A 14401-nucleotide genomic window follows, 5' to 3' on the forward strand; every position below is an offset into this window, starting at 1 on the left:
ATCCCCCCCTTCTCCTGCTCTAACATGAGACTTCATCAGTACTAATTTTGGGTGCTGGTACTGTTTTTATTGAGGTGCTGGAGCATTAAGCCAATATTCTATAAGAGGTGAACTCAAGCAGTAGAAAGTTAGAGATGATATTATAGGACACACTCTGTGTAACTTTGCTGCTCTGTCAGCAGTTTCCTGTGGAGTTTTTTTAACATATCAGTTTGCTGTCGTGTGTTCAACCACTGATCCAAGATAAGTTGCTAAGAAGTTAATCTCACATCATTGAAGTTAGGACGTAATGAGAGAGAAGTCATATAGCCTAGCAGTATTTTCCACTCTTCAGTCCTCTCTTTATGACAGCAGACTGTGGAGCCCAAGTTAGAGACAGATATGATACCTGCAGTGGTACTGATGACCCTGTTGTGGAGCACAGGTAGGATTTTGTTATACTGATATTCACGTGTGACAGTTACTGAGATATGTTTAGATATTGTAAGATATATTATAATTTGCAGGGTTAGTAAAATAACATGCAACTGGAAGCAGACAGTAAAAATGTGTCTCAAAGCAGGACAATGATGTGATCACCTGTAAATGTACTTTACTGTAGTCTAACTGTCCATCTGGGGACAGGCACTAATGTCAGTTAAGTTGTGATGGTGTCATGCATCTGACTGTTGTATATTCAGTGTGTTAATGATTGATTGTATCTGTCTCTATGTAAATGAATGAGAGTATATATTATGTATTATATATTATATTGGTGTTATGTTAGAGTAGGAGAAGGGAGGGGTGTAGATTATAGATTAGTTAAGTCAAGACCAACAGGTCCAACACTATACGTCACGAAGAGAGAGAGATGAGAAGAGAGGAGGGGTGGGGAGAGAGATTTGAGGAGGAGGAGAGAAGAGGGTAGGGGAGAGAGGAGGGTAGGGGAGAGAGGAGGGTTGGGGAGAGTGGAAGATAGGGGAGAGAGAAGGGGAGGGGATAGAGGGTAGGGTAGAGAGAAGGGGAGGGGAGAAAGGAGGGAAGGGGAGAGTGGAGGATAGGAGAGAGAAGGGTAGAGTATAGATGATGGGAGGGAGGGGATAGAGAGATTTGCAGAGGAGAGAAGAGGGTAGGGGAGAGAGGAGGGTAGGGGAGAGAGGAGGGTGGAGGAGAGATGGCGAATGTGTTTACACATGGGTGTTGTTGCACCATACCACTGTCTTCCCCATCGTATCATGAAAGGTCATGTTATGTTGATTTAACCTCTGCCTCTCTCTTCCTCTGACTCCTCCCTTTCTCTCTATCTCTCTGTCTCTCTCTCTCTCTCCTCTGTCTCTCTCTTTCTCCTCAGATCTCCAGGGTCAAAGCGTCAGTCCACCAGGTAGGTAGAGTATAAATCTACAGTGATTATAGCAGTTCAATATTAGTAAACTTTATTATCCCACATGAAGAAATTCATGTGTCCATACAAACCATTCTAAACCCCAATAACAAGTAGTGTTTTATGGAACTACTAATACTTGACATATTATATATTATATTGGTCTGATGTTAGAGTAGGAGAAGGGGGTGTAGATGATAGAGGTCTGTTACCAAGGCAACAGGTCTTATGCTATCTGTCAGGAAGAGAGAGAGAGGAGCAGAGAGAGAGAGAGAGAAGGCGTGGAGAGAAAGTGAGATGTCAACAGAGATAGGGCTGACAGACTAACATGCAGCCAACTGAATATCTTGTCTTTACTGACTTCTCACAAGTGATGTCATCATAACCAGCAACCTTTTCCACACTTGGTCCGGCTCAGCTTGACCCCTGACCCCTGAAATTAATGATTTAAAAAATGATATATATATATATTTTTTAAATTAGATTTATTCTCATCTGCAAAGAAAGTTACACATTTGCATGGAAGGGGAATTTACACTACATGACCAAAAGTATGTGGACACCTGCTCATCTAACATCTCATTCCAAAATCATGGGCATTAATATGGAGTTGGTGCCCCATTGCTGCTATAACAGCCTCCAGTATTCTGGGAAGGCTTTCCACTAGAAGATGGAACATTGCTGCAGGGACTTGCTTCCATTCAGCCACAACAGCATTAGTGAGGTTGGGCGATTAGGCCTGGCTCAGTCGACGTTTCAATTCATCCCTAAAGGTATTCAATGGGGTTTAGGTCAGGGCTCTGTGAAGGCCAGTAAAGTTCTTCCACATCGATCTCAACAAACTATTTCTGTATGGACCTCGCTTTGTGTACAGGGGCATTGTCATGCTGAAACAGGAAAGGGCCTTCCCCAAACTGTTGCCACAAAGTTGGAAGCACAGAATAGTCTAGAATGTCATTGTATGCTGTAGCGATTACATTTCCCTTCAATGAAACTAAGGGGCCTAACACGATCCATTAAAAACAACCCCAGACCATTATTCCTCCTCCACCAAACTTTACAGAAGGGGTGTCCACATACTTTTGTATATATAGTGTATGTACACATGGGTGTTGTTGCACCATACCAACGATAAGCCTGTCTTCCCCATCACATCATGAAAGGTCATGTTGATGTTCATTTAACCTCTGCCTCTCTCTTCCTCTGACTCCTCCCTTTCTCATTTGTTTCTCTCTTTCTCTCTGTCTCTTTCTCTCTCTTTCTCCTCTGTCTCTCTCTTTCTCCTCAGATCTCCAGGCTCAAAGCGTCAGTCCACCAGGTAGGTAGAGTATAAATCTACAGTGATTATAGCAGTTCAATATTAGTCAACTTTATTATCCCACATGGAGAAATTCATGTGTCCATACAAACCATTCTAAACCCCAATAACAAGTAGTGTTTTATGGAACTACTAATACTTGTCAACCACAAAGCATTACTGCTGTTAGAATAACAGAATCACTGTCATCATCTGTCCTCACCACTGTGTTTTCCTCTCTGCTGTTTACAGCTGAACTCTCAGTCAGACTGGTGAATGGGACCACTTCCTGTTCTGGGACAGCGGAAGCCTTCTACAGAGGAGAGTGGTTGAGTCTATGTTCTAGTTGGTGGAGAATGATCGGAGAGGTTAAGGTTGTGTGTAGAGAGCTGGACTGTGGGAATCCTGTAGCTGAATCTAGAGGAGGTCTGATTGAAGAGGGAAGAGGAGGAGTCATGCAAATTAGTACTTGCAGGGGAAATGAGTCTTCTATTAGACAGTGTGGCATCAGAAGAGGAGGACCTGGTGTCTGTGATGGTAAATATTATCGTCATGTGATCTGTTCAGGTAAGAGACTGGTCATATTGAGAGATTTATTTATACATTATACAATATTACCATGTATCATGTTTTATGTGTTTTTAATTCATTTAAATAGAGGGAGAGATGTCAGATGTATTTAAACATTAGATTTGTGTTTGTCATATTGGTTTATGGGAGATGTTCATGGGCAGATCATTGTAGTTCAGATGGTACTGAAGTGAAGCTGCCTGATGGATGTCCAGCTGTTTATTTTCTATAAAGTGAAGTGAACTTATTCCTGTCTCCTGCCTGCATTATTCCCAACCTGATCCTGAGTGACTAAGAACCCATTTCTACCTCTTACAGTATCAAACATAGCAAACTACTATCTTTTATCCAACATACTTGTGTTTAGTCCTTGACAGTGTCATCAACAAAACTGATTGAATGTTCAACCAACTCTTTTTCTCCAGAGTCTGTGCGGCTTGTGGATGGAGCTGGTCTCTGCTCTGGGAGAGTGGAGGTGAAGTCCAATCAGTCCTGGGCCTCAGTGTGTGAAGCTGACTTTGACCGGCAGGATGCAGAGGTAGTCTGTGGGGAGCTTGGCTGTGGGGCTCCTGCAGCTCTACAGGGGGGGCTCTATGGAGAAGGTGAGGGTCAGACTTGGGATAAAGAGTTCCAGTGTAAAGGGAAAGAGTCCCTTCTCCTGGACTGTGACACCTCAGACAGAGAGAACAACACCTGCCTACCTGGTAATGCTGTTGGACTCACCTGCTCAGGTAAGAAACAGTTTGTCACTCAATCAACATTGTTTCTCACCTGGAGTGAAGAATATGAGAGACAATATAGGTGTTTTTTAGTGAGAAAATAGTAAGATTACTGTCTCTCTCTTTTATTTTCTCAGAGCATGACGATGTGAGGCTGGTGGGAGGAGGCAGTCGCTGTGCTGGTGGAGTGGAGCGGTACGACCAGGGAGAGTGGAGGATTGTGGGAGCTGGAGTGTGGAACCAGAGGGATGTAGCTGCAGTAGTGTGTAGACAGATGGGTTGTGGCTCCACTGTTTCAGCACTACCTGGAAACACCACTAGAGTGTTTAGAGTTTCCTGTTCTGGGTCTGAGTCTTCACTGAGGGAGTGTGAGAGAAGTTATGATCTCCATCCTGGACTCACAGTGATCTGCTCAGGTAATAACAAGATACACTATATGGCCAAAAGTATGTGGACATTAGTGGATTCGGCTATTTCAGCCACACCTGTTCCTGACAGGTGTATCAAATTGAGCACACAGCCATGCAATCTCCATAGACAAACATCAGCAGTAAAATGTCCTTACAGAAGATGTCAGTGAATTTCAACGTGGAACATCTCGGAGCAACAACGGCTCAGCAGTGAAGTGGTAGACAACACAAGCTCACAGAACGGACCGCCGAGTGTTGAACCACGTAGAGCCTAAAAATAATCCTCTGTTGTAAAACTCACTGCTGAGTTCCACATACTTTTGTCCATGTATTATATCTCCTTCCTGGACTCACAGTGATCTGCTCAGGAAATATCAACATATTATAATTATATTCAACTGATTTCCTTCATTCATACAACTTCCTCTGCACCTCTCATGATGACTGTTTAACTTGTCAGTCTGCTTTACTAAATAGATCACTCAGTCAAGTAGGAATCAAATACAACTTAAATATCCCAGAATGCTTTGTATTTGAGTGTTACCTCAGTGAACGTCTCTACTCACAACGACTGTAACAAAGAGAGGAGGAGGAAGGAGGAGAGGAAGAGGGAGATATGGGAGAGATCAAATATATTTTTATCACTGAGTTCTCACCAGTGATGTCATCATAACCAGCAACCTTTTCTACTCTTGGCCCATCCTGACCCTGACATACAGCATCAGACCTTGTAGATCAGATGGTACTGAAGTGAAGCTGCCTGATGGATGTCCAGCTGTTTATTTTCTATAAAGTGAAGTGAACTTATTCCTGTCTCCTGCCTGCATTATTCCCAACCCGATCCTGAGTGACTAGGAACCCATTTCTATCTCTAACAGTATCAAACATAGCAAACTACAATCTTTTATCCAACATATTTGTGTTTAGTCCTTGACAGTGTCATCAACAAAACTGATTGAATGTTCAACCAACTCTTTTTCTCCAGAGTCTGTGCGGCTTGTGGATGGAGCTGGTCTCTGCTCTGGGAGAGTGGAGGTGAAGTCCAATCAGTCCTGGGCCTCAGTGTGTGAAGCTGACTTTGACCGGCAGGATGCAGAGGTAGTCTGTAGGGATGTTGGCTGTGGGGCTCCTGCAGCTCTACAGGGGGGGCTCTATGGAGAAGGTGAGGGTCAGACCTGGGATAAAGAGTTCCAGTGTAAAGGCAATGAGTCCCTTCTCCTGGACTGTGACACCTCAGACAGAGAGAACAACACCTGCCTACCTGGTAATGCTGTTGGACTCACCTGCTCAGGTAAGAAACAGTTTGTCACTCAGTCAACATTGTTTCTCACCTGGAGTGAAGAATATGAGAGACAATATAGGTGTGTTTTAGTGAGAAAATAGTAAGATTACTGTCTCTCTCTTTTCTGTTTAGAGTTTCCTGTTCTGGGTCTGAGTCTTCACTGAGGGAGTGTGAGAGAAGTTATGATCTCCATCCTGGACTCACAGTGATCTGCTCAGGTAATAACAAGATACACTATATGGCCAAAAGTATGTGGACATTAGTGGATTCGGCTATTTCAGCCACACCTGTTCCTGACAGGTGTATCAAATTGAGCACACAGCCATGCAATCTCCATAGACAAACATCAGCAGTAAAATGTCCTTACAGAAGATGTCAGTGAATTTCAACGTGGAACATCTCGGAGCAACAACGGCTCAGCAGTGAAGTGGTAGACAACACAAGCTCACAGAACGGACCGCCGAGTGTTGAACCACGTAGAGCCTAAAAATAATCCTCTGTTGTAAAACTCACTGCTGAGTTCCACATACTTTTGTCCATGTATTATATCTCCTTCCTGGACTCACAGTGATCTGCTCAGGAAATATATCAACATATTATAATTATATTCAACTGATTTCCTTCATTCATACAACTTCCTCTGCACCTCTCATGATGACTGTTTAACTTGTCAGTCTGCTTTACTAAATAGATCACTCAGTCAAGTAGGAATCAAATACAACTTAAATATCCCAGAATGCTTTGTATTTGAGTGTTACCTCAGTGAACGTCTCTACTCACAACGACTGTAACAAAGAGAGGAGGAGGAAGGAGGAGAGGAAGAGGGAGATATGGGAGAGATCAAATATATTTTTATCACTGAGTTCTCACCAGTGATGTCATCATAACCAGCAACCTTTTCTACTCTTGGCCCATCCTGACCCTGACATACAGCATCAGACCTTGTAGATCAGATGGTACTGAAGTGAAGCTGCCTGATGGATGTCCAGCTGTTTATTTTCTATAAAGTGAAGTGAACTTATTCCTGTCTCCTGCCTGCATTATTCCCAACCCGATCCTGAGTGACTAGGAACCCATTTCTATCTCTAACAGTATCAAACATAGCAAACTACAATCTTTTATCCAACATATTTGTGTTTAGTCCTTGACAGTGTCATCAACAAAACTGATTGAATGTTCAACCAACTCTTTTTCTCCAGAGTCTGTGCGGCTTGTGGATGGAGCTGGTCTCTGCTCTGGGAGAGTGGAGGTGAAGTCCAATCAGTCCTGGGCCTCAGTGTGTGAAGCTGACTTTGACCGGCAGGATGCAGAGGTAGTCTGTAGGGATGTTGGCTGTGGGGCTCCTGCAGCTCTACAGGGGGGGCTCTATGGAGAAGGTGAGGGTCAGACCTGGGATAAAGAGTTCCAGTGTAAAGGCAATGAGTCCCTTCTCCTGGACTGTGACACCTCAGACAGAGAGAACAACACCTGCCTACCTGGTAATGCTGTTGGACTCACCTGCTCAGGTAAGAAACAGTTTGTCACTCAGTCAACATTGTTTTTCACCTGGAGTGAAGAATATGAGAGACAATATAGGTGTGTTTTAGTGAGAAAATAGTAAGATTACTGTCTCTCTCTTTTCTTTTCTCAGAGCCTGATGATGTGAGGCTGGTGGGAGGAGGCAGTCGCTGTGCTGGTGGAGTGGAGTGGTACGAACAGGGAGAGTGGAGGACTGTGGGAGCTGAGGACTGGGAGCAGGAGGATGTAGCTGCAGTAGTGTGTAGACAGATGGGTTGTGGCTCCACTGTTTCAGCACTACCTGGAAACACCACTAGAGGGTTTGGAGTTGACTGTGATGGGGATGAATCTGCACTGAGGGAGTGTAGAAGAACATATGATCTCCTTTCTGGACTCACAGTGATCTGCTCAGGTAATAACAAGATACACTACACTACCAAAAGTAAGTTGTAAAACTCACTGCTGAGTTCCACATACTTTTGTCCATGTATTATATCTGATTCCTGGACTCACAGTGATCTGCTCAGGAAATATCAACATATTATAATTATATTCAACTGATTTCCTTCATTCATACAACTTCCTCTGCACCTCTCATGATGACTGTTTAGCTTGTAAATCTGCTTTGCAAAATAGATCACTCAGTCAAGTAGGAATCAAATACAACTTAAATATCCCAGAATGCTTTGTATTTGAGTGTTATCTCAGTGAACGTCTCTACTCACTACCACTGTCACATGTCATGTTATCGTCACATCTAAATGAGGAAAGTAGTTGAGGAGCTACGTTTTCTTTTTCTCTCCTCTTGTTCCAGATGTCCTGCTTCAGCCTGATATCAACATATGTTGTCTCAGTGACTGTAGGCCCACTACTCATGTTGCCCTGTGAGGGAGGGTGGCTGGCACTGTTACATGCTGATGTTATTGTCATATTTATAGGAAACTAGTTGAAGAGGTTTGTCTTGTTCTCTTTTATTGTTACAGATCTCCTGGTCCAGCCTGATATCTTCCTGACTGACCCAATGGGAGGGGTCTCCAGGGGCCACCAGGGGCCTGAGATGTTCAGGGGCTACAACTTCACCATCACCTGCTCCACTCAGCCACAGTACCCAGGAGGCTCCTTCCTCCTCACGTTCACAGGCTCCAACAGAACCCAGCCAGCTGTCAATCACTCTGCTGCCTTCCTCTTCCCTGCTGCAGATGACTCCCACCAAGGGAACTACAGCTGTGTTTATGACAATTATGTTTTCTCTCATAACTTCTCCTCTGAGAGTGAGCTCCTCTCCCTCACCATCACAGGTAACTGAACATGAACCAGACTTATAACTTTGTCATTGACAGATTTTCCACAGATCTATGTGATGATGATCAGTCCCCTCCTCAAGGTGTTTCTGTTTGCAGCCTCTCCTCTGCCAGCCTTCATCATCAGACACGTTTTAGTGCTGCTGATCCTACTGACAGCCATCACCACCTCCTACCTGTACTACAAGGTAAAGACATTTACTCAGACGTTACAAGTCATTTAAACTAGAGGGGGAGGGTGAGAGGGAGAGGGTGAGGGGGAGAGAGAGAATGGAGATACCAGAGAGTAAATGTCTGACTGTTGGTGCTGTGTCTCCCTAGCCCACCTGGAGGCAGAAGAGAGTGAACAGGGTGAGCAGCATGGATCTTGATGTCAATGCCATGGAGATGGTCTCTCTGAGCTCCAGAGCTGAAGCTGGACCGGGAGAGGAGAGAGCAGCCCAGGGGACGGAGTAGGAGTAGAATGAATCTGACCCTACATGCTGATCTTAGGACAGTTTTGTGTTTTAAATCGATGGTCAGCAGTGGACTGGTGTTTAAAATGTGGTGACAAACCTGAAGTGATTCTAATTTTAACAACAAGTTCAGAATTAGTTTATCTTTCTAGAACCTTGGAAGAAATCTAAAAGGAGTGACTGCAACCACCATTATTCATTTAGTTTGGTTTTTACCACCAGAGAAACATGGGGTTTTGGGTAACATGGGGTTCTGGGTAACATGGGGTTTGGGTAACATGGGGTTTTGGATAACGTGGGTTTTGGGTAACATGGGGTTTTGGGTAACATGGGGTTTTGGTTAACATGGGGTTTTGGATAACATGGGTTTTGGGTAACATGGGGTTTTGGGTAACATGGGGTTTGGGTAACATGGGGTTTTGGATAACATGGGTTTTGGGTAACATGGGGTTTTGGGTAACATGGGGTTCTGGGTAACATGGGGTTCTGGGTAACATGGGGTTTTGGGTAACATGGGTTTTTTGGATAACATGGGGTTCTGGGTAACATGGGGTTTGGGTAACATGGGGTTTGAGTAACATGGGGTTTTGGGTAACATGGTGTTTTGGGTAACATGGGGTTTTGGGTAACATTGGGTTTTGGGTAACATGGGGTAACATGGGGTTTTGGGTAACATTGGGTTTTGGGTAACATGGGGTAACATGGGGTTTGGGTAACATGGTGTTTTGGGTAACATGGGGTAACATGGGGTTTTGGGTAACATGGGGTAACATGGGGGCCATGGGGTTTAGGGTAACATGGGGTTTTGGGTAACATGGGGTTTTGGGTAACATGGGTTTTGGGTAACATGGGGTTTTGGGTAACATGGGGTAACATGGGGTTTTGGGTAACATGGGGTTTTGGTAACATGGGGTAACATGGGGGCCATGGGGTTTAGGGTAACATGGGGTTTTGGGTAACATGGGGTTTTGGGTAACATGGGTTTTGGGTAACATGGGGTTTTGGGTAACATGGGGTAACATGGGGTTTTGGGTAACATGGGGTTTTGGTAACATGGGGTAACATGGGGTTTTGGGTAACATGGGGTTTTTTGGTAACATGGGGTTTTGGGTAACATGGGGTTTTGGGTAACATGGGGTTTTGGGTAACATGGGGTAACATGGGGTTTTGGGTAACATGGGGTTTTGGGTAACATGGGGTTTTGGGTAACATGGGGTTTTGGGTAACATGGGATTTGGGGTAACATGGGGTTTTGGGTAACATGGGGTTTTGGGTAACTTGGGGTTTTGGTAACATGGGGTTTTGGGTAACATGTGTTTTGGTAACATGGGGTTTTGGTAACATGGGGTTTTGGTAACATGGGGTTTTGGGTAACATGGGTTTTGGTAACATGGGTTTTGATAACATGGGGTTTTGGGTAACATGGGGTTTTGGGTAACATGGGTTTTGGTAACATGGGTTTTGATAACATGGGTTTTGATAACATGGGGTTTTGGGTAACATGGTGGTTTTGGTAACATGTTGGTTTTATTATTGATAGATAGTAGCTACATTTCGTCTGTTTGTGTCCAGAATGTGTTGCTTTTTGCTTTTGTCTTTATGTCTTTATCGTGGTTTGTTGTTGGGGTTTGTTGTTATGATGTTGTTTACTTCATGATGTTATTGATTATAAACGTTATGATATTGATTATGATGTAGATTAGTGTTATGTTGTTAGTAGTATAGAGATAATGATGCTATTGATTATAAATGTTATGATATTGATTATGATGTAGATTAGTGTTATGTTGTTAGTAGTATATAGATAATGATGTTATTGATTATAAATGTTATGATATTGATTATGATATTGATTATGATGTAGATCTAGTAGGCTTAAATTGAAAATGTGTCAAATAGGAGTGGCAATATTGTCTGCTTTTATCCTAAGTAATTTAAATTGTTACAATATAACATATGTTGGTCAAGTATAGTATAGTAATCTGAGTTGGGGATGTGTGTTGTATAGTAATCTGAGTTGGGGATGTGTGTTGTATAGTAATCTGAGTTGGGGATGTGTGTTGTATAGTATAGTAATCTGAGTTGGGGATGTGTGTTGTATAGTAATCTGAGTTGGGGATGTGTGTTGTATAGTACAGTAATCTGAGTTGGGGATGTGTGTTGTAGAGTAATCTGAGTTGGGGATGTGTGTTGTATAGTATAGTAATCTGAGTTGGGGATGTGTGTTGTATAGTAATCTGAGTTGGGGATGTGTGTTTTATAGTATAGTAATCTGAGTTGGGGATGTGTGTTGTATAGCGTAGTAATCTGAGTTGGGGATGTGTGTTGTATAGTATAGTAATCTGAGTTGGGGATGTGTGTTGTATAGTGTAGTAATCTGAGTTGGGGATGTGTGTTGTAGAGTAATCTGAGTTGGGGATGTGTGTTGTATAGTATAGTAATCTGAGTTGGGGATGTGTGTTGTATAGTAATCTGAGTTGGGGATGTGTGTTGTATAGTAATCTGAGTTGGGGATGTGTGTTGTATAGTATAGTAATCTGAGTTGGGGATGTGTGTTGTATAGTAATCTGAGTTGGGGATGTGTTTTGTATAGTATAGTAAGCTGAGTTGGGGATGTGTGTTGTATAGTGTAGTAATCTGAGTTGGGGATGTGTGTTGTATAGTATAGTAATCTGAGTTGGGGATGTGTGTTGTATAGTATAGTAATCTGAGTTGGGGATGTGTGTTGTATAGTAATCTGAGTTGGGGATGTGTGTTGTATAGTAATCTGAGTTGGGGATGTGTGTTGTATAGTAATCTGAGTTGGGGATGTGTGTTGTATAGTGTAGTAATCTGAGTTGGGGATGTGTGTTGTAGAGTAATCTGAGTTGGGGATGTGTGTTGTATAGTAATCTGAGTTGGGGATGTGTGTTGTATAGTAATCTGAGTTGGGGATGTGTGTTGTATAGTATAGTAATCTGAGTTGGGGATGTGTGTTGTATAGTATAGTAATCTGAGTTGGGGATGTGTGTTGTATAGTATAGTAATCTGAGTGTGGGATGTGTGTTGTATAGTATAGTAATCTGAGTTGGGGATGTGTGTTGTATAGTATAGTAATCTGAGTTGGGGATGTGTGTTGTATAGTAATCTGAGTTGGGGATGTGTGTTGTATAGTATAGTAACCTGAGTTGGGGATGTGTGTTGTATAGTAATCTGAGTTGGGGATGTGTGTTGTATTGTAATCTGAGTTGGGGATGTGTGTTGTATAGTATAGTAATCTGAGTTGGGGATGTGTGTTGTATAGTATAGTAATCTGAGTTGGGGATGTGTGTTGTATAGTATAGTAATCTGAGTTGGGGATCTGTGTTGTATAGTAATCTGAGTTGGGGATGTGTGTTGTATAGTATAGTAATCTGAGTTGGGGATGTGTGTTGTATAGTATAGTAATCTGAGTTGGGGATGTGTGTTGTATAATATAGTAATCTGAGTTGGGGATGTGTGTTGTATAGTAATCTGAGTTGGGGATGTGTGTTGTATAGTATGGTAATCTGAGTTGGGGATGTGTGTTGTATAGTATAGTAATCTGAGTTGGGGATGTGTGTTGTAGAGTAATCTGAGTTGGGGATGTGTGTTGTATAGTATAGTAATCTGAGTTGGGGATGTGTGTTGTATAGTAATCTGAGTTGGGGATGTGTGTTGTATAGTTATCTGAGTTGGGGATGTGTGTTTTATAGTATAGTAATCTGAGTTGGGGATGTGTGTTGTATAGCATAGTAATCTGAGTTGGGGATGTGTGTTGTATAGTATAGTAATCTGAGTTGGGGATGTGTGTTGTATAGTGTAGTAATCTGAGTTGGGGATGTGTGTTGTAGAGTAATCTGAGTTGGGGATGTGTGTTGTATAGTATAGTAATCTGAGTTGGGGATGTGTGTTGTATAGTAATCTGAGTTGGGGATGTGTGTTGTATAGTAATCTGAGTGTGGGATGTGTGTTGTATAGTATAGTAATCTGAGTTGGGGATGTGTGTTGTATAGTAATCTGAGTTGGGGATGTGTTTTGTATAGTATAGTAAGCTGAGTTGGGGATGTGTGTTGTATAGTGTAGTAATCTGAGTTGGGGATGTGTGTTGTATAGTATAGTAATCTGAGTTGGGGATGTGTGTTGTATAGTATAGTAATCTGAGTTGGGGATGTGTGTTGTATAGCATAGTAATCTGAGTTGGGGATGTGTGTTGTATAGTATAGTAATCTGAGTTGGGGATGTGTGTTGTATAGTGTAGTAATCTGAGTTGGGGATGTGTGTTGTAGAGTAATCTGAGTTGGGGATGTGTGTTGTATAGTATAGTAATCTGAGTTGGGGATGTGTGTTGTATAGTAATCTGAGTTGGGGATGTGTGTTGTATAGTATAGTAATCTGAGTTGGGGATGTGTGTTGTATAGTAATCTGAGTTGGGGATGTGTTTTGTATAGTATAGTAAGCTGAGTTGGGGATGTGTGTTGTATAGTGTAGTAATCTGAGTTGGGGATGTGTGTTGTATAGTATAGTAATCTGAGTTGGGGATGTGTGTTGTATAGTATAGTAATCTGAGTTGGGGATGTGTGTTGTATAGTAATCTGAGTTGGGGATGTGTGTTGTATAGTAATCTGAGTTGGGGATGTGTGTTGTATAGTAAGCTGAGTTGGGGATGTGTGTTGTATAGTGTAGTAATCTGAGTTGGGGATGTGTGTTGTAGAGTAATCTGAGTTGGGGATGTGTGTTGTATAGTATAGTAATCTGAGTTGGGGATGTGTGTTGTATAGTAATCTGAGTTGGGGATGTGTGTTGTATAGTAATCTGAGTTGAGGATGTGTGTTGTATAGTAATCTGAGTTGGGGATGTGTGTTGTATAGTATAGTAATCTGAGTTGGGGATGTGTGTTGTATAGTATAGTAATCTGAGTTGGGGATGTGTGTTGTATAGTATAGTAATCTGAGTGTGGGATGTGTGTTGTATAGTATAGTAATCTGAGTTGGGGATGTGTGTTGTATAGTATAGTAATCTGAGTTGGGGATGTGTGTTGTATAGTAATCTGAGTTGGGGATGTGTGTTGTATAGTATAGTAACCTGAGTTGGGGATGTGTGTTGTATAGTAATCTGAGTTGGGGATGTGTGTTGTATTGTAATCTGAGTTGGGGATGTGTGTTGTATAGTATAGTAATCTGAGTTGGGGATGTGTGTTGTATAGTATAGTAATCTGAGTTGGGGATGTGTGTTGTATAGTAATCTGAGATGGGGATGTGTGTTGTATAGTATAGTAATCTGAGTTGGGGATCTGTGTTGTATAGTAATCTGAGTTGGGGATGTGTGTTGTATAGTATAGTAATCTGAGTTGGGGATGTGTGTTGTATAGTATAGTAATCTGAGTTGGGGATGTGTGTTGTATAATATAGTAATCTGAGTTGGGGATGTGTGTTGTATAGTAATCTGAGTTGGGGATGTGTGTTGTATAGTATGGTAATCTGAGTTGGGGATGTGTGTTGTATAGTATAGTA

The 14401-nt window shown here is 42.3% G+C and overlaps 1 pseudogene; it reads left to right on the forward strand.

Annotated features, from left to right (window-relative positions):
• The first annotated feature begins 402 nt into the window (after positions 1-402).
• Positions 403-8903, forward strand: LOC139394602 (CD5 antigen-like; annotated as a pseudogene).
• The last annotated feature ends 5498 nt before the right edge of the window (positions 8904-14401 follow it).

The sequence above is a fragment of the Oncorhynchus clarkii genome, unplaced genomic scaffold (genome assembly GCF_045791955.1).
Source record: "Oncorhynchus clarkii lewisi isolate Uvic-CL-2024 unplaced genomic scaffold, UVic_Ocla_1.0 unplaced_contig_1596_pilon_pilon, whole genome shotgun sequence".
NCBI lineage: Eukaryota > Metazoa > Chordata > Actinopteri > Salmoniformes > Salmonidae > Oncorhynchus > Oncorhynchus clarkii.